Source organism: Nansenia antarctica (genome assembly GCF_963989245.1).
Source record: "Nansenia antarctica genome assembly, chromosome: 20".
Lineage (NCBI taxonomy): Eukaryota > Metazoa > Chordata > Actinopteri > Argentiniformes > Microstomatidae > Nansenia > Nansenia antarctica.
Genome location: NC_137693.1, coordinates 9,262,993 through 9,271,151, shown reverse-complemented (window position 1 = coordinate 9,271,151; position 8,159 = coordinate 9,262,993). Strand labels below are relative to the sequence as shown.

Genomic DNA, 8,159 nt, shown 5'->3' with positions numbered 1-8,159 from the left:
TCTACACCCTCCCCTCCACCATCCTTCTACACCCCCCCTCCTCCATCCTTCTACACCCCCCCTCCTCCATCCTTCTACACCCCCCCTCCCCCATCCTTCTACACCCCCCCCTCCTCCATCCTTCTACACCCCCCCTCCTCCATCCTTCTACACCCCCCCTCCTCCATCCCTCTACACCCCCCCTCCTCCATCCTTCTACACCCCCCCTCCTCCATCCTTCTACACCCCCCCCTCCCCCCTCCTTCTACCCCCCCCCTCCTCCATCCTTCTACACCCCCCCTCCTCCATCCTTCTACACCCCCCCCTCCTCCATCCTTCTACACCCCCCCCTCCTCCATCCTTCTACACCCCCCCTCCTCCATCCTTCTACACCCCCCCCTCCTCCATCCTTCTACACCCCCCCTCCTCCATCCTTCTACACCCCCCCTCCTCCATCCTTCTACACCCCCCCTCCTCCATCCTTCTACACCCCCCCTCCTCCATCCTTCTACACCCCCCCTCCTCCATCCTTCTACACCCCCCCTCCTCCATCCTTCTACACCCCCCCCCCTCCTCCATCCTTCTACACCCCCCCCTCCTCCATCCTTCTACACCCCCCCTCCTCCATCCTTCTACACCCCCCCTCCTCCATCCTTCTACACCCCCCCTCCTCCATCCTTCTACACCCCCCCCTCCTCCATCCTTCTACACCCCCCCTCCTCCATCCTTCTACACCCCCCCCTCCTCCATCCTTCTACACCCCCCCTCCTCCATCCTTCTACACCCCCCCTCCTCCATCCTTCTACACCCCCCCTCCTCCATCCTTCTACACCCCCCCCTCCTCCATCCTTCTACACCCCCCCTCCTCCATCCTTCTACACCCCCCCTCCTCCATCCTTCTACACCCCCCCTCCTCCATCCTTCTACACCCCCCCTCCTCCATCCTTCTACACCCCCCCTCCTCCATCCTTCTACACCCCCCCCTCCTCCATCCTTCTACACCCCCCCTCCTCCATCCTTCTACACCCCCCCCTCCTCCATCCTTCTACACCCCCCCTCCTCCATCCTTCTACACCCCCCCCTCCTCCATCCTTCTACACCCCCCCTCCTCCATCCTTCTACACCCCCCCTCCTCCCTCCTTCTACACCCCCCCTCCTCCATCCTTCTACACCCCCCCTCCTCCATCCTTCTACACCCCCCCTCCTCCATCCTTCTACACCCCCCCCTCCTCCATCCTTCTACACCCCCCTCCTCCATCCTTCTACACCCCCCCCTCCTCCATCCTTCTACACCCCCCCCTCCTCCATCCTTCTACACCCCCCTCCTCCATCCTTCTACACCCCCCTCCTCCATCCTTCTACACCCCCCCCTCCTCCATCCTTCTACACCCCCCCTCCTCCATCCTTCTACACCCCCCCTCCTCCATCCTTCTACACCCCCCCTCCTCCATCCTTCTACACCCCCCCTCCTCCATCCTTCTACACCCCCCCTCCTCCATCCTTCTACACCCCCCCTCCTCCATCCTTCTACACCCCCCCTCCTCCATCCTTCTACACCCCCCCTCCTCCATCCTTCTACACCCCCCCCTCCTCCATCCTTCTACACCCTCCCCTCCACCATCCTTCTACACCCCCCCTCCTCCATCCTTCTACACCCCCCCTCCCCCATCCTTCTACACCCCCCCCTCCCCCATCCTTCTACACCCCCCCTCCTCCATCCTTCTACACCCCCCCCTCCCCCATCCTTCTACACCCCCCCACCTCCATCCTTCTACACCCCCCCTCCCCCATCCTTCTACACCCCCCCCTCCCCCATCCTTCTACACCCCCCTCCTCCATCCTTCTACACCCCCCCCTCCCCCATCCTTCTACACCCCCCTCCCCCCTCCCTCTACCCCCCCCTCCTCCATCCTTCTACACCCCCCCTCCTCCATCCTTCTACACCCCCCCTCCTCCATCCTTCTACACCCCCCCTCCTCCATCCTTCTACACCCCCCCTCCTCCATCCTTCTACACCCCCCCTCCTCCATCCTTCTACACCCCCCCCTCCTCCATCCTTCTACACCCCCCCCTCCTCCCTCCTTCTACACCCCCCCCTCCTCCATCCTTCTACACCCCCCCTCCCCCCTCCTTCTACACCCCCCTCCTCCATCCTTCTACACCCCCCCCTCCTCCATCCTTCTACACCCCCCCTCCTCCTCCATCCTTCTACACCCCCCCTCCTCCATCCTTCTACACCCCCCCTCCTCCATCCTTCTACACCCCCCCCTCCTCCATCCTTCTACACCCCCCCTCCTCCATCCTTCTACACCCCCCCCTCCTCCATCCTTCTACACCCCCCCCTCCTCCCTCCTTCTACACCCCCCCCTCCTCCATCCTTCTACACCCCCCCTCCCCCCTCCTTCTACACCCCCCCCTCCTCCATCCTTCTACACCCCCCCTCCTCCATCCTTCTACACCCCCCCTCCCCCCTCCCTCTACCCCCCCCTCCTCCATCCTTCTACACCCCCCTCCTCCATCCTTCTACACCCCCCCTCCTCCATCCTTCTACACCCCCCCTCCTCCATCCTTCTACACCCCCCCCCTCCTCCATCCTTCTACACCCCCCCTCCTCCATCCTTCTACACCCCCCCTCCTCCATCCTTCTACACCCCCCCTCCTCCATCCTTCTACACCCCCCCTCCTCCATCCTTCTACACCCCCCCTCCTCCATCCTTCTACACCCCCCCTCCTCCTCCATCCTTCTACACCCCCCCTCCTCCATCCTTCTACACCCCCCCTCCTCCATCCTTCTACACCCCCCCCTCCTCCATCCTTCTACACCCCCCCCTCCTCCATCCTTCTACACCCCCCCCTCCTCCATCCTTCTACACCCCCCCTCCTCCATCCCTCTACACCCCCCCCTCCTCCCTCCTTCTACACCCCCCCCTCCTCCATCCTTCTACACCCCCCCCTCCTCCATCCTTCTACACCCCCCCCTCCTCCATCCTTCTACACCCCCCCCTCCTCCATCCTTCTACACCCCCCCCTCCTCCATCCTTCTACACCCCCCCCTCCTCCATCCTTCTACACCCCCCCCTCCTCCATCCTTCTACACCCCCCCCTCCTCCATCCTTCTACACCCCCCCCTCCTCCATCCTTCTACACCCCCCCTCCTCCATCCTTCTACACCCCCCCTCCTCCATCCTTCTACACCCCCCCCTCCTCCATCCTTCTACACCCCCCCCTCCTCCCTCCTTCTACACCCCCCCCTCCTCCATCCTTCTACACCCCCCCCTCCTCCATCCTTCTACACCCCCCCCTCCTCCATCCTTCTACACCCCCCCCTCCTCCATCCTTCTACACCCCCCCTCCTCCATCCTTCTACACCCCCCCTCCTCCATCCTTCTACACCCCCCCCTCCTCCATCCTTCTACACCCCCCCTCCTCCATCCTTCTACACCCCCCCTCCTCCATCCTTCTACACCCCCCCTCCTCCATCCTTCTACACCCCCCCTCCTCCATCCTTCTACACCCCCCCTCCTCCATCCTTCTACACCCCCCCTCCCCCATCCTTCTACACCCCCCCTCCTCCATCCTTCTACACCCCCCTCCTCCATCCTTCTACACCCCCCTCCTCCATCCTTCTACACCCCCCCTCCTCCATCCTTCTACACCCTCCCCTCCTCCATCCTTCTACACCCCCCCTCCTCCATCCTTCTACACCCCCCTCCTCCATCCTTCTACACCCCCCCTCCTCCATCCTTCTACACCCCCCCTCCTCCATCCTTCTACACCCCCCCTCCTCCATCCTTCTACACCCCCCCTCCCCCATCCTTCTACACCCCCCCTCCTCCTCCATCCTTCTACACCCCCCCTCCTCCATCCTTCTACACCCCCCCTCCTCCATCCTTCTACACCCCCCCACCTCCATCCTTCTACACCCCCCCTCCTCCATCCTTCTACACCCCCCTCCTCCATCCTTCTACACCCCCCCTCCTCCATCCTTCTACACCCCCCCCTCCCCCCTCCTTCTACACCCCCCCTCCTCCATCCTTCTACACCCCCCCCCTCCCCCATCCTTCTACACCCCCCCTCCTCCATCCTTCTACACCCCCCCTCCTCCATCCTTCTACACCCCCCCCTCCTCCATCCTTCTACACCCCCCCTCCTCCATCCTTCTACACCCCCCCTCCTCCATCCTTCTACACCCCCCCTCCTCCATCCTTCTACACCCCCCTCCTCCATCCTTCTACACCCCCCCTCCTCCATCCTTCTACACCCCCCCTCCTCCATCCTTCTACACCCCCCCTCCTCCATCCTTCTACACCCCCCCTCCCCCATCCTTCTACACCCCCCCTCCTCCATCCTTCTACACCCCCCCCTCCTCCATCCTTCTACACCCCCCCCTCCTCCATCCTTCTACACCCCCCCTCCTCCATCCTTCTACACCCCCCCTCCTCCATCCTTCTACACCCCCCCTCCTCCATCCTTCTACACCCCCCCTCCTCCATCCTTCTACACCCCCCCTCCCCCATCCTTCTACACCCCCCCTCCTCCATCCTTCTACACCCCCCCCTCCCCCATCCTTCTACACCCCCCCTCCTCCATCCTTCTACACCCCCCCTCCTCCATCCTTCTACACCCCCCCTCCCCCATCCCTCATGGACACCTGTTGTTGACTTTTGACTGGCCCGATCGAGGTGTTATCGCCATGACACTCTGCGGTCACTGAGATTGTGGATGTAACCCCTCCCTCCCCTCCCTTCCCCCACCCCTCCCCTGCTGTTGTGTCTCGTTTCCCCCCCCCCCCTTTTTTTACGTACGTTTCACTTACTGTAACTACCTACTGTCCCTCCCTCCCTCTGTCTCTATCCTTTTATTTCTTTATCTATTACTTTCTCGCCCAGTACCTACCTGTCTGTCTGTCTGTCTGCCAGCCTGTCTGTCTGTCTGCCTGTCTGTCTGCCTGCCTGTCTGTCTGTCTGTCTGTCTGTCTGTCTGCCTGTCTGTCTGTCTGCCTGTCTGTCTGCCTGTCTGTCTGTCTGTCTGCCTGTCTGTCTGTCTGCCTGTCTGTCTGCCTGTCTGTCTGCCTGCCTGTCTGTCTGTCTGTCTGCCTGTCTGTCTGTCTGTCTGTCTGCCTGTCTGTCTGCCTGTCTGTCTACCGAGTACCGACCTTCATTGTTCCATCTGTGTGTTTCCTGTCAGGTGACCAGAAGAACTTCCTGATCCAGTGGCTCTCCAGATCCACCCCAGAGTTCCCTGCTCCCAAGATCTCCTCAAGTAAACGTCCTCTACCACCTCTACCACCTCTACCACCTCTACCACCTCTACCACCTCTACCATCTCTACCATCTCTACCACCTCTACCACCTCTACCACCTCTACCCTCTCTACCACCTCTACCACCTCTACCACCTCTACCACCTCTACCATCTCTACCACCTCTACCACCTCTACCATCTCTACCACCTCTACCCTCTCTACCATCTCTACCATCTCTACCACCTCTACCACCTCTACCACCTCTACCCTCTCTACCATCTCTACCATCTCTACCACCTCTACCACCTCTACCACCTCTACCATCTCTACCACCTCTACCATCTCTACCTCCTCTCTAGACCACCTCTACCATCTCTACCACCTCTACCATCTCTACCACCTCTACCACCCACGCCGCTGTCTGGGGACTGTCGTCTGGGTCTGGGGGGTCTGGGGACTGTCGTCTGGGTCTGGGGACTGTAGTCTGGGTCTGGGGACTGTAGTCCGTCGCGTCATGCCCATCTTATAGCCAACAGGTTTTACTTCCCTTAAAGCTACTGGGGGGATTTCCCTCTCCGTCTGGTCAGAAAGGGGAGGCGGCCACCGCCCTGAGACTGGGGGAATTTCCCTCTCCGTCTGGTCAGAAAGGGGAGGCGGCCACCGCCCTGAGACTGGGGGGATTTCCCTCTCCGTCTGGTCAGAAAGGGGAGGCGGCCACCGCCCTGAGACTGGGGGGATTTCCCTCTCCGTCTGGTCAGAAAGGGGAGGCGGCCACCGCCCTGAGACTGGGGGGATGTCCCTCTCCGTCTGGTCAGAAAGGGGAGGCGGCCACCGCCCTGAGACTGGGGGGATTTCCCTCTCCGTCTGGTCAGAAAGGGGAGGCGGCCACCGCCCTGAGACTGGGGGGATGTCCCTCTCCGTCTGGTCAGAAAGGGGAGGCGGCCACCGCCCTGAGACTGGGGGGATGTCCCTCTCCGTCTGGTCAGAAAGGGGAGGCGGCCACCGCCTGAGACCTACCCCGGTAAACAGGGGAACTCCTAAGCCAGCAGGGCAGCACGACTCTTTCATCTTTCCTCTCCGGAAGTTTCCAATGGTGACCCGTTGTTGTTAATCATGTTGGTTCATTGTGGATCAGAGTCACAGGTTCCATACGTCCAGACTTGGCTTTGGGTTTCCTGAGACTCCTTCAGTTGACCTCTGAACCCCCATAAGGTCTCGGGTGTCTCTGGCCTGATGACTTTTAACAGTCCTCAGATTTAGGGAGGTCCATATTTTTGACAGTGTGTGTGTGTATGTGTGTGTGTGTGTGTGTGTGTGTGTGTGTCTGTTGCAGGGCAGCGTTGCCGAGGCGACCAGTCGGTGTTCTGCCGTATGGAGGTCCTGAGCCGGTACTGTGCCATCGCCGGCTACAGACAGATGTGCTGCCGTTCCTGTAGCCACGGCAACTTCTCCTCGGGACCGACGCCCTGGGTCTCCTCCTCCACCCCCCCCACCACCACCACCACCACCACCACGGCCCTCTCCACCCCCCCCACCACCACCACCACCACGGCCCTCTTCACCACGGACTTTGTGTACGTCGACTACGACGACTACGAGGAATATTCATCGACCAATCAGCAGACCTCGACCAGACGCCCCAGGACCCCCACCTCCAGAAGAACTACACCTCCCAGCGACCCGCCTCCTGTCACCTCCAGACCCCCCAGGACCACCAGGACCCCCACCTCCACCAGGACCCCCACCTCCACCAGGACCCCCACCTCCAGACCCCCCAGGACCACCAGGACCCCCACCTCCAGGAGAACCGTCTACCCCCTCCACCCCCCCGTCACCGTCTGGATGACTACATATCCCATCCACCCCTCTGCCACCGCCTGGAGCAGGACTACACCTCCGGGCAGCCCTGCTACTGAGGGGACTCCACTTCCCAGAACCCCCCTCACCCTCACCCCCCCCGTTGCGGACTCCGGAGGCCCCAGAACCGTGGGAACCGGGGGAACCGTGGCTCAACGACCCAGCAGGCCCCCGGCCCCCGACTGGCCCCCGGCCCCCGCGGATGATGATGTCACAGAGGCCCCCCCGCCCCCCCCCCCGGAGCACGCGGGGGCCGGCCGCTCGCCGGCCGCTCCTCGTTTACAAGAGACGGAAGAGCAGCGTGACGCGCCGGCCCAGGGTCCGAGCCCCGCGGCCGCCCCGGCCCCCCCCCTCCACCACTTTGGTCCCCCGGCCCCCCCCCTCCACCACCCCCCCAGCTCCCCAGCCCCGCCCCTCCACCCCCCCCCCCAGCCCCCCAGCCCCGTCCCCGCCCCCACCAGAGGACAGAGGACAACTCCCTGGACGTGGGCTACCAGATCGTCGGCGTGGACAACGAGGTCTCCGTCAGCCATTTTGTCCCCCGGAGACGTCCCCCCCCTCCCCCCAGGGAGAGGACGCACAACAAGCGCATCCAGGAGCTGCTGGCCGCCAGGCGCAAGAAGGACCTCCCCCTCCCGCGGGCCAAGGCCAGGCCAGCCCTCTGATTGGTCTAAAGGTTAGGGCCAGCGCTCTGATTGGTCTAAAGGTTAGGGCCAGCATTTCTCATTGGTCGACAGGTTAGTTTCTGATTAGCCACAGCTGTCATGGACGGTGTCTAGGGGTGGGGGGGGGGGGGGGGGGGGGGGGGGCTGGTAGCACTTTATTTCACAGTCATCATCAGACTGTTATAACCAGTTATAACTAGGGATGTTTTTGTGTTTTTGTGTTTTTTTTCCCTTTGAACTGTTATTACACACTCATACGGTAATGTTAAATAACTGCCATTGAAAGCTGAAGTAATCCTGGAGACGGAGTCAAAAGCACTTACCACTAGGAAAATACAGTATTTCCTTTTTGTCTGAGAAATAAATAAAATAACCCTTCCAGTCATAATTTGTCTGCAATCTCATTACGTAAAA

The 8,159-nt window shown here is 61.8% G+C and overlaps 1 pseudogene across 1 annotated transcript in view; it reads left to right on the top strand.

Annotated features, from left to right (window-relative positions):
• Positions 1 to 7,745, top strand: part of LOC308174341 (A disintegrin and metalloproteinase with thrombospondin motifs 2-like) — a 60,569-nt pseudogene extending 52,824 nt beyond the window's left edge. The window contains exons 22-26 of the transcript in view: positions 5,167 to 5,241; positions 6,557 to 6,693; positions 6,882 to 7,123; positions 7,206 to 7,399; positions 7,513 to 7,745. The product of the transcript in view is annotated as an A disintegrin and metalloproteinase with thrombospondin motifs 2-like (transcript). The remainder of the gene's footprint in view (positions 1 to 5,166; positions 5,242 to 6,556; positions 6,694 to 6,881; positions 7,124 to 7,205; positions 7,400 to 7,512) is intronic.
• Positions 7,746 to 8,159: the final 414 nt, after the last annotated feature.